This window comes from Elephantulus edwardii, unplaced genomic scaffold (genome assembly GCF_000299155.1).
Source record: "Elephantulus edwardii isolate Elephantulus edwardi_28Jun2011 unplaced genomic scaffold, EleEdw1.0 scaffold00195, whole genome shotgun sequence".
Taxonomy (NCBI): Eukaryota; Metazoa; Chordata; class Mammalia; order Macroscelidea; family Macroscelididae; genus Elephantulus; species Elephantulus edwardii.
Genome location: NW_006399945.1, coordinates 2,728,017 through 2,737,308, shown reverse-complemented (window position 1 = coordinate 2,737,308; position 9,292 = coordinate 2,728,017). Strand labels below are relative to the sequence as shown.

Sequence of the window (9,292 nt, the reverse complement as noted above, 5' to 3'; positions counted from 1 at the left end):
ACAATCTGTGGACCTAAATTTGTTTAATTTATAAATAAAGATACTGCTAATACATTCTTCAGATGGTAGTCAGAAGGATCAGTGGAGAGAGTGGACGTGAACTTGGGTCTCTCATGGAAGGCAGAGTTCTCCACTGACCCTTCATTTTCCTTCTTACTCATTTTCATTAAGCCAGAACCAGCTCACAGCTGACCCTTCATGGAGTTGCAGAGACTGTAAATTACAGGGGAGAAGATTGTTCATTTTTTTCCTTTGGAACTGCTGGTGGTTTCAAACCTTTGGGCTAGCAGTGCCTCTCCTGATGGAGTAGACCACCAGTCCATTTAGTCTTCCTTCTTATTGTTGTTGTTGTTATGTGCCGTCGAGTCGCTTGTGACTCATAGCGACCCTGTGTACAACAGCCCTAAACTCTGCTCTGTCCTGTGCCAATTGCACTGTCTCTGACACACCCATCCCGGTTATCCCAGTCACTGAATCAATCCACCTCATAGAGGGCCTTCCCCTCCTGCGCTGTCCCTCCAGCCTCCCAAGCATGATGTCCTTTTCCAAGGACCAGTCTCTCCTCACAACATGTCCAGAGTATGTTAGTCTTCCTTAGATTTGTTTTTTTCTTATTTCATCAATTTGGTTTTGCCAGTCTTGTAGCCCCTATAATCTCCAACTTGGCATGCATTAGCTGGACTTGAGAGAAGCCTGTGAAGTCAGGTCCATTCTAAAGTAATGTATCTGGAGTGTAGGTACCATCTGTTGTTGTCACCAGAGGCTTACATGTTGCTATGTTGCTGGATAAGTTTCATTAGAGTGTCCAGAAAAGATGGATGAAGAAAAAATGTCTGGTGATCCACAAAAAAAAAGCCCATATGGACCACAACTGTCTGCTCTTCACCCATCACGGGAACGATATAGGACCAGGTAGAGGAAGTTCCTGGTGCACAGGGTCATCTGGAGACAATGGCTGAACAGATAGCAGCCAATGATGACACCAAAAGTTTACTATGCTTTGGGCATTGTCAACCATTTGCCTGTCATTTCATATCTTCATAATTAAAAGATATCATTTCCCATGGTGTTTGTTGGAGCTTCCAGATAAAAACAGCTTGGAAGCAGAGTGACATCCACTTCTGACATAGCTTGCCTCTGGAAAAATCTATGAACTTAGAGAGATGATGATAGTTATGTAAGAGGGCTCAAGTCTTTCATTCACAGCGTCACTATGAGTCATCTACAACTTGACGACACTTAACAACAACAATTACCTGATGAGTATGATGCTGACTGTGCTTAAGTGACTTCTCTATGGTCAAACTTCCAGTGTGAATGCCTAACTCAAAGCCTGACTTTAAGAAACCATCGAGTGACTAGAAAACATTAGTCTTGCCAGTGACTTCACTGGTTCTCCTGATATGTAGGATTACAGACATAAGCAGAACTAGACCATCAGACAATGTCCCTGGCAGACAACCAAAGACTTAATCCACTCCTCTGAAGTTGTAGGAGCAAAACTCACACAGCATCAAGGTTGAAGAGACTGCCCTCTGTGGTGACCAGTAAAAACTCCTCTGTCACTAGAGCCATGCCAGTCACAGCCCTTAACAGGGTGTCTGGCCTTGCCCAAGCTCTTACCATTTCTTAGGACCCTGTTATGAAATAAACAGTGTCCCTCACAAAAGGTGTACTGATATCCTGGTCCCTGTATCCATAAAGATGATCTTGTCTGGGGAAGGAGGACTTTCTTTTGCAGATGTTATCAGTTCAACAAGTCCCTTTTTGAGTTGTGTGTCTTATAAAAGCAGAGAACCGAGTTACAAAGAAGAAAAGACAGCACTTGAAGACACATCTATCAGGAGTAGCAAAGAAATTCTGAGCACTGTTGGCAGCCACCAGAACCTGAGAAAGAGACGTGGAGTAGTCCCTCTCCCTCAGAGTCCTCAGAAGGAACGGACGTGGCCAAGGCTCGGATTTGGACTCCCAGCTTCAGAACTGTGAGGCTATAAAGGTTTTATTCTTTAAAGGCAACCTCTCTGTGGTATTTTGCTTTGGCACCTCTAATAGACTAAGATTTGGAACCTGTTCTCAGCGAAGCTCAGTCCCTGGAGATGCACATTGTACTTGGAAAAGTACAGGGCCAGCAAAAAGGAAGATCTTCAATGAGATAAATTAACACAGTGGCTGTAATAACGTGCTCAAACAATCCAACGATTGTGAGGTTGGCAGCGCTGGGCCAGCAGAGTTTCATTCTATTGTAAATAGGGTTGTTATGAGTCAGACTGACTTAAAAAACACCTAACAACAACAAGAGCAAAAGAGCCTCACAGCCCTGCACGGACCCATAATGCCTTGTGCTGACTCCCTGGTGGAGATGGACTGTCCCCTCGGGCCTCCAGGAACATGGCGGTGGAAAGGCTGTTTAAATCTGAGAACAAGGCCATCAGTGGACGCCCTTCTTCGTTTGTCCACAGAGACCACTATTATTCAAATGGGCTCTGTTTTAATAGAACCTTTTTACTCAGCTATTGAAGAATTCGTTTTTATCTCCTTGCTTGTATTCCTCAGACTTCAGCAACCCCATTCTGTTAGGAAGAGTTTATGCAACTAGACTTATTTGTGTTTTGAAAAGAAATAGTATTAATAATTAATAAGGCTTCCCAAGATAAAAGTGCTGCCTACACTAAATAATATAAATAGCTAAAATGTATTGAGTCTACCAGACATCCTTCCAAGCACATTTAACCCTAGTCATGACTCTATCAGGATCCCTGGCAGCTGTTAACCAGAAGGTTGGGGACCTAGACCTACTCCTAACTGGAAATGCCTACTAATCTACTGCTGTAAAGAGTATTGTTGTCATTGTGGTTGTGTGCTGTTGAATCAGAACATTGGTTCATAACTGACCCTCAAGTGGGTTTCCAGAGGCATTAAATTGGAGATCACCCATGCTTCTCCTGTGGATTTGAGCCACGTGCCTTTGGGATTGCAGTGCAGCTTCTCACCTCTAGGGCACCAAAACGCCCCCTATGGAGAGTCCAACCTGGTTAGAAAACCCTGTGGGGCAGTTCTAATCTGTCACATGGGATCACTATAAGTCAGGAATTGATTCAACGGCACCTACAAAAACAAAGTGAGGTAGGTGCCATTGGCACCACTATTTTCCATAGGAGGAAACTGAGAAATAGAGAGCTTGCATAACTTGTTCAGGATCACTGCTAAAAATGACAAGACTTAGAATTTCAACATAAGCACTCAATCTTTAGGGGGCTCTAGGGGCCTAGAAATTAGAAGATGTATTGCCATGGGAAAGTCTGCTGTTAGGGACCTCTCCAATGTACTGAAGAGCAATGGTGTCTCTCTGGAGACTAAGGTGCGTCTGATACAGGCCATGGTCTTTGCAATCACTTGTTATGCATCAGAGAGTTGGACAATGACTAAGGAGGATAGAAGGAGAATTGATGCCTTTGAGCTGTGGTGCTGGAGAAGAGTATTGAGGGTACCATGGACTGCTAAGAAAACAAACAGATTCATCCTGGAAAGGGTCAAACCAGGCTGTTCCTTGGAGGCAAGGATTCTAAGGCTCCGTCTAACATACTTTGGGCATCTTGCAAGGAGGGATAGGTCCTTGGAGGGGGCATCATGCTTGGTAGGGTGGAGGGACAGCGCAAAAGGGGAAGGCCCCCTATGAGGTAGATTGATTCAGTGACTGGGGTAATCGGGATGGGTGTGTCAGAGACGGTGTGATTGGCACGGACAGAGCAGAGTTCAGGGATGTTGTACATAGGGTCGCTATGAGTCTCAAGTGACTCGATGGCACATAACAACAACAACAATAGGGCCTAGGTAAGGAGTTGAGCTATCAACACAAAGACACATGGTTCCAATACACCAGCTACTCTGTCGGAGAAGGAAGAGCAATCCACCAGTGTGATTTTCAGCCTCTGAAAACCTGCTTGAAGGGTCAGCAATGCCTTGATTCTGACTCGACAGTTCCTGGCAACTGAGTCTTTAGCTTCTGTGCTTTTACTGCTGTGCTAGACCTCACATCCTAATTTGATGTTAAGCCTTAATGATCTCTCCTGGTCTATACCTGTGTTCTTAATCCTTCTTACAAAAAAAAGAAGCTGGCAAATGTGTACCAGGAGCTGTGTCCTCCTCACCTGTGAGTTCCAACCACCCAGCTCTGTGCCACACTTTAAAGCCAGAAAAGTCTTTCACGAAGTTTGAATGTGAATTGTAGAAAAGGAAGGCAAGTGGGAAATTAGAGGATTTCAGAATCAGAAAGAATTGCCTTTTGGTTTCCCAACCAATGCAAGGATGTCTTTACTCACTCTCACATACCCAAGACATATCACTCCCCAAACATCCTATTCTCTGCTCTATGTGGTGTCCAAAACCATCTCCTTGAAATGCATGGACACCAGCCCCTGCTCTGCCTGCTGCTTAGGCCCAGAAATTATTCAAGCCCTTCTTCTGCATGATATGCCTTTAAATATTTGAGAAGAGCTTTCATTTCTCCCCTAAGCTTGTCCAAAATAATGTCAAGAGTCATAGCAAAGGTGAAAATTGAGCTCAAGAACACCTAATTTCCTGTTCAAGGTTTACAAATGAAGGCAGTACATTATTTTAATAATTGCACTTGCCAGAATGGAATTTGAAGAGATAAAAGAGCATAAAAAGGTGTTTAGGAAAAACAGCAAAAAAAATAGGGAGACATTTTATGTTTGAATTATAAAAAAAGTGCTGGAATAAAATTTATTTACTGAACCTTAGCTCAGTGCCACGATTCCTTTGTTTAACCCATCTGTTATGCTCTAAGCTGCTGTTTTAAATCCCAGTTTCTGCCCCTCTGCTCTTCTTCATCATTCTCAGCAGATGGCACCATGTTCTACTTTATAGAAGAACTAGAGGCCACCAGGTTGAATTTCCTCTACTTCTTGTCCAACCCCAGCATTCACCTGTCTCTAGTCCTACCCTCTTAACAGTCTTTTTCTTTCAGGTTATTTCTTGAAGTCCATCCTCTCTCAATTCCTTGAGAAACTCGTCAATTATCTCTTCTCTAACCATATTGTTGTTTTTAACTGCCATGGAGCTGGCTCTCGACTTACGGTGATCACATGAGTACAATATAAGTGCAGTGAAATCCATTTAACCCATAGGGCTTTTGTGACTCAGCCGACTTTTGGAAGTAGACCACCAGGCCTTTCATTCTAGCTTATCTTAGCCTAGAAACTTCTCTGAAATATATTCTGCATAGTAACAACAAAGGTACCATCACTGTGAATAGGCTGTAGCTGCACTTGAGGTGTGTTGGTAAGAAAGATGTAGGACACTCAGGTTCTCTCCCCATAGCTCCACCATATTGCAGTCACCTCCTCCTTTCAGCCTGTACACTCTTCACATGTCCTAACTATTCAATGACTCTTTTATTCCCTCTATAGTCAGGCTGCCAAAAAGAAAGTTAAAACTTCCTCCTTTCTCCTCTTCCCTCTCTCCTCACACTGTTGCAGCCTGAACTCTGTTACCACACCACAGAACCTACCAACACACTAAGGTCTCAAAGTCTTTGGAGCATTTGACCTGGTTTCCAATTTGCCTTGTTTCTGAGAATCCATTCTCTGCTTGTTCTCCTCCTACCTCTGTCTGTTCCTCTGGGCCCTCTTTTAATCCACTCTTTTTTTTCTCTGTATGTTCTTAGCCATTTCCTTTCCAAAGTCATACCCTTAACTAAGGAAAAAAGCTAACAGCAGAGCAGGCCTTTTAAATCCAAGATCCTGATTCTGAGCACCCCCTAGACTCACAAGACAGAGATGTAACACCAGAGACAACCCAAGACGGTAAGAAGCAGCAGCCAAGCACCTGCAGCAGTCCCATCAACAAATGAATGGCTAGAAAGACTATGGTATATTCACACAGTGGAATACTACATAGCACTGAAAAAGAAGGAACTTTAAAAATATGTTCCAACACGGCGATCCTGGAGGACATTATTCTGAGTGAGACATCTCGGTCACAAAAGGACAAATACTGTATAGCACCACTGTAACAAAGCAGAACTGACAATGTGGGAGAGACAGCTGATGCCAGACTCAATGAAAAGATTGGACAGAAGAGCCTTAAGATTCAGCCTTGGGCTGATGTTGATGGTGATTCTCTCTTGCTTTCCTGAACTTAGAGGGAATCAAACATCTCCTCCACACCATTTTTGCCCTAAACATTTTCCTGGTATTACTCCATCCAGTGAGCTCACTTTTATTGCACTTCAGTTTATTTCCAGTAGCTTCTGAACCAGCAGGGAGCCTCAGTCTCCCTGTGTTTGCACAGTGACTGCAGGTCCATCTGTGTGCATAGACATCCCTGCGCTTTTAAACCACTGATCGCCAAACCCAGTGGCAGGGCTGTGTAGTGAAGAAAAAGACTATTGACTCAGCCTCTGAAATAGCTTTCTAACCTGCTCACTCTTCTCTCCCCATTGCCCGCCAGTGCTTCGAGTTCTCCTGCCAGGCACTCTAGGTCTCACCTCAGCTGTGGCAAAGACCTCCCAGTCAGATTTCCCCCTTGCTCCAGCGCAACCTCCACACATCACCACCAGTCCCGGATGTCTCAAACCTGATCACTTCTCTCCCTCCTTAAAAGTCTTTAGGGGAGGGGACTGAAAGAAATAATTACCAGGCATGGAGTGTGTCTTTTTTTGGACCTGGGTTCCTGCATGATGAAATGGATTGACACTGGGCAAGGCCAGATACATGAAGGTCTCCTGGGAACGCCGAGCCTAGAGATGCTATAGGAAACAAGGACTTCCCACCACCAACAGAAAGCAGCCCTTTCCCTTGAGCTGGCTATTTTTAGACCCTACATTTGGACTTCTAACCTCCTTAATCACCAAAATTTACTCTAGGAAACAATTTTTTTCCTCTTAGTGGATCTCTTCACCAAGTTTGACGTTTTATACATCTTGATTGAGTGCATGAACTTTTCTTCTGAGACTATAGGAACTTGAATACATTGGTACAAGCAGAACATTCAAGAAGTGGCCTGGGGAGGGTTGGGGGGGTAGAATCCGCCAATTAACAGTTAGTGGCAAACAGATGGATTTTTATCTTGATGAAGATGTCAATTACTGTGTTTTTAAAAAACAATCTGTTTCTGGGGAGGGCGAAAAAAATAAAAAAAGCAAAAACAAAAAAAAAAAAATCCCCAAACAATCTGTTTCTGTTACCTTTCTAATCTTAAAACACCAGCACAAGGGAAGTAAGAACAAGTCTCTACTGGTATACAATTACCAAAAATCATCTTTAGCAAGGCCGAAAAAGGTCAGCACCAGGAGGTGGTCACCCTGTTTCAGCAAGAAATCAAACTCAGGTCAAGCAAAGCAATGGAAAGTCTACAGTAAGTACAGTGAGTTCAAAGGCAATGGGAGAGAAATGCTTTTGCATCCATAATGATGGAACAGTTTCATTTCTGATAAGGAAACTGAGATGTAGAGAGGTTAAGTCACTTTTGTAAGGCATCTATTCAAATCCATGTTCATCTGACTCTAAGACATATGAGTTTAACAACTTTGTTTTCTACCACTCAGAGAAAAGGCTAACATTTTTCTTTTAACATCGGCATCAATGAGACCCAGAAGGTCTCTACTGTCTTCACTTTCGTAAATGCCTTGGAAATGAAAAGCGATGTAGTGACAGTTTCACTCGGTCTTGATATTGAGATTACAGACAAGAATCTTGACAGTTACCCCTCAGCAGGAGAAATGTATCTCCCCAAATTATATATTTAACAACTCTTCTCTTCTTCCTTTCTGGGACCATCTGGATTCACATCCTTTGAAAACAACAGAACAATGTCTTTCAGATTCACTGGTTGATGGCTGCCTTTGCTTTCACCAAGTCTCTTTCCTTGGTGTTCTATGCCATCACTGCACTGTCTACCAGGGTTTTCCAATTGAAGGTTGTGTACTGTATCACTCATCTTCTGAAAGAGGCACTTTGTTCATCACAATTGCACTTAGTGACACCGGTTGGTCTTTCATTATGCACATCCTTTCTGATAAAGACAAAATACTCTTTATGATTGATCCCTCTCTAGACATTGAGAAATGTGGCCCATCATTGCAGAGCCCACTGAGAAGGAGATGGCTGAGCATGCCTCGTGGGAAGATCATTGAGTCACTCTACCAAAACAAATTAAGCTGACACAGAAGAATTTCATTAAACAACACATGAACAAGAGCCAGCAATGCTGAAGGAGGAAGTTCAAGCTGCTCTGAAGGAATTGGGGAAAAAAAAACAAAGCCCTAGAAATTGATGAAATACCAACTGACATATTTCAACAAACAGATGCTGGTCTGGACACCCTCATCAGGTTGTGCTAAGAAATCTGGAGGACAACTACTTGGCCAACTGACTGGAAGAGATCCATATTTATTCCCATTCTAAAAATAGATGATCCAACAGAGTGTGGAAATTATTGAACAATATCACTAATATCACATGCAAGCAAGATCAATTAGAAGACATCAGCAGAGAACTGACAGATGTGCAGGCTGGGTTTAAAAGAGGTACTGAGGATATTACAGTCAATGTTAGATAGATCTTAGCTAAAAGCAGAGTATACCAGAGAAAAGACTATCTGTACTTCATTTACTACGCAAAGGCCTTTGACTGCGTGGATCACAACAAACTGTGGCTGACTCTGAGAAGAATGGGAATCCCAGAACACTTGATTGTGCTCATGTGAAACCTATACTTGGACCAGGAGACAGTCATCAGAACAGAGCAAGGAAACACTGTGTGGTTCAAAATCAGGAAAGCTGTAGGTCAAGGATGCATCCTATCTTCAGCTTTTCAATATATATGTATACAGAATAGATTATTCAGGAGGCTGGACTGTGACATCAGGATTGGGGGAAGACTCATTAGCAACTTGCATATGCAGATGACACAACCTTGCTTGATGAAACTGAGGAGAATCTGAGGCGTTTGTTGCAGAAGGTCAAGGACTGCAGTCTCTTGTATGGATTGAAGCTGAACATAAACACACACACAGAGAGAGAGAGAGAGAGAGAGAGAGACAGACTCTCACAACTGGGTCAATTGGTAGCACCATGATAGATGGAGAAGGGATTGAGATTGTTAATAACTTCAGCTTGCTTGGTTCCACAATTAACACTCTTGACACTTGTTGTTATGTGCCGTCGAGTCGACTTGCGACTCATAGCGACCCTATGTACAACAGCCCTAAACCCTGCTCTATCCTGTGCCAATCGCACTGCCTCTGACACACCCATCCCGATTACCCCAGT

The 9,292-nt window shown here is 43.2% G+C and overlaps 1 pseudogene; it reads left to right on the top strand.

Moving 5' to 3' along the window:
* The first annotated feature begins 860 nt into the window (after positions 1–860).
* On the top strand, positions 861–8,155 carry LOC102877455 (annotated as a pseudogene).
* Positions 8,156–9,292: the final 1,137 nt, after the last annotated feature.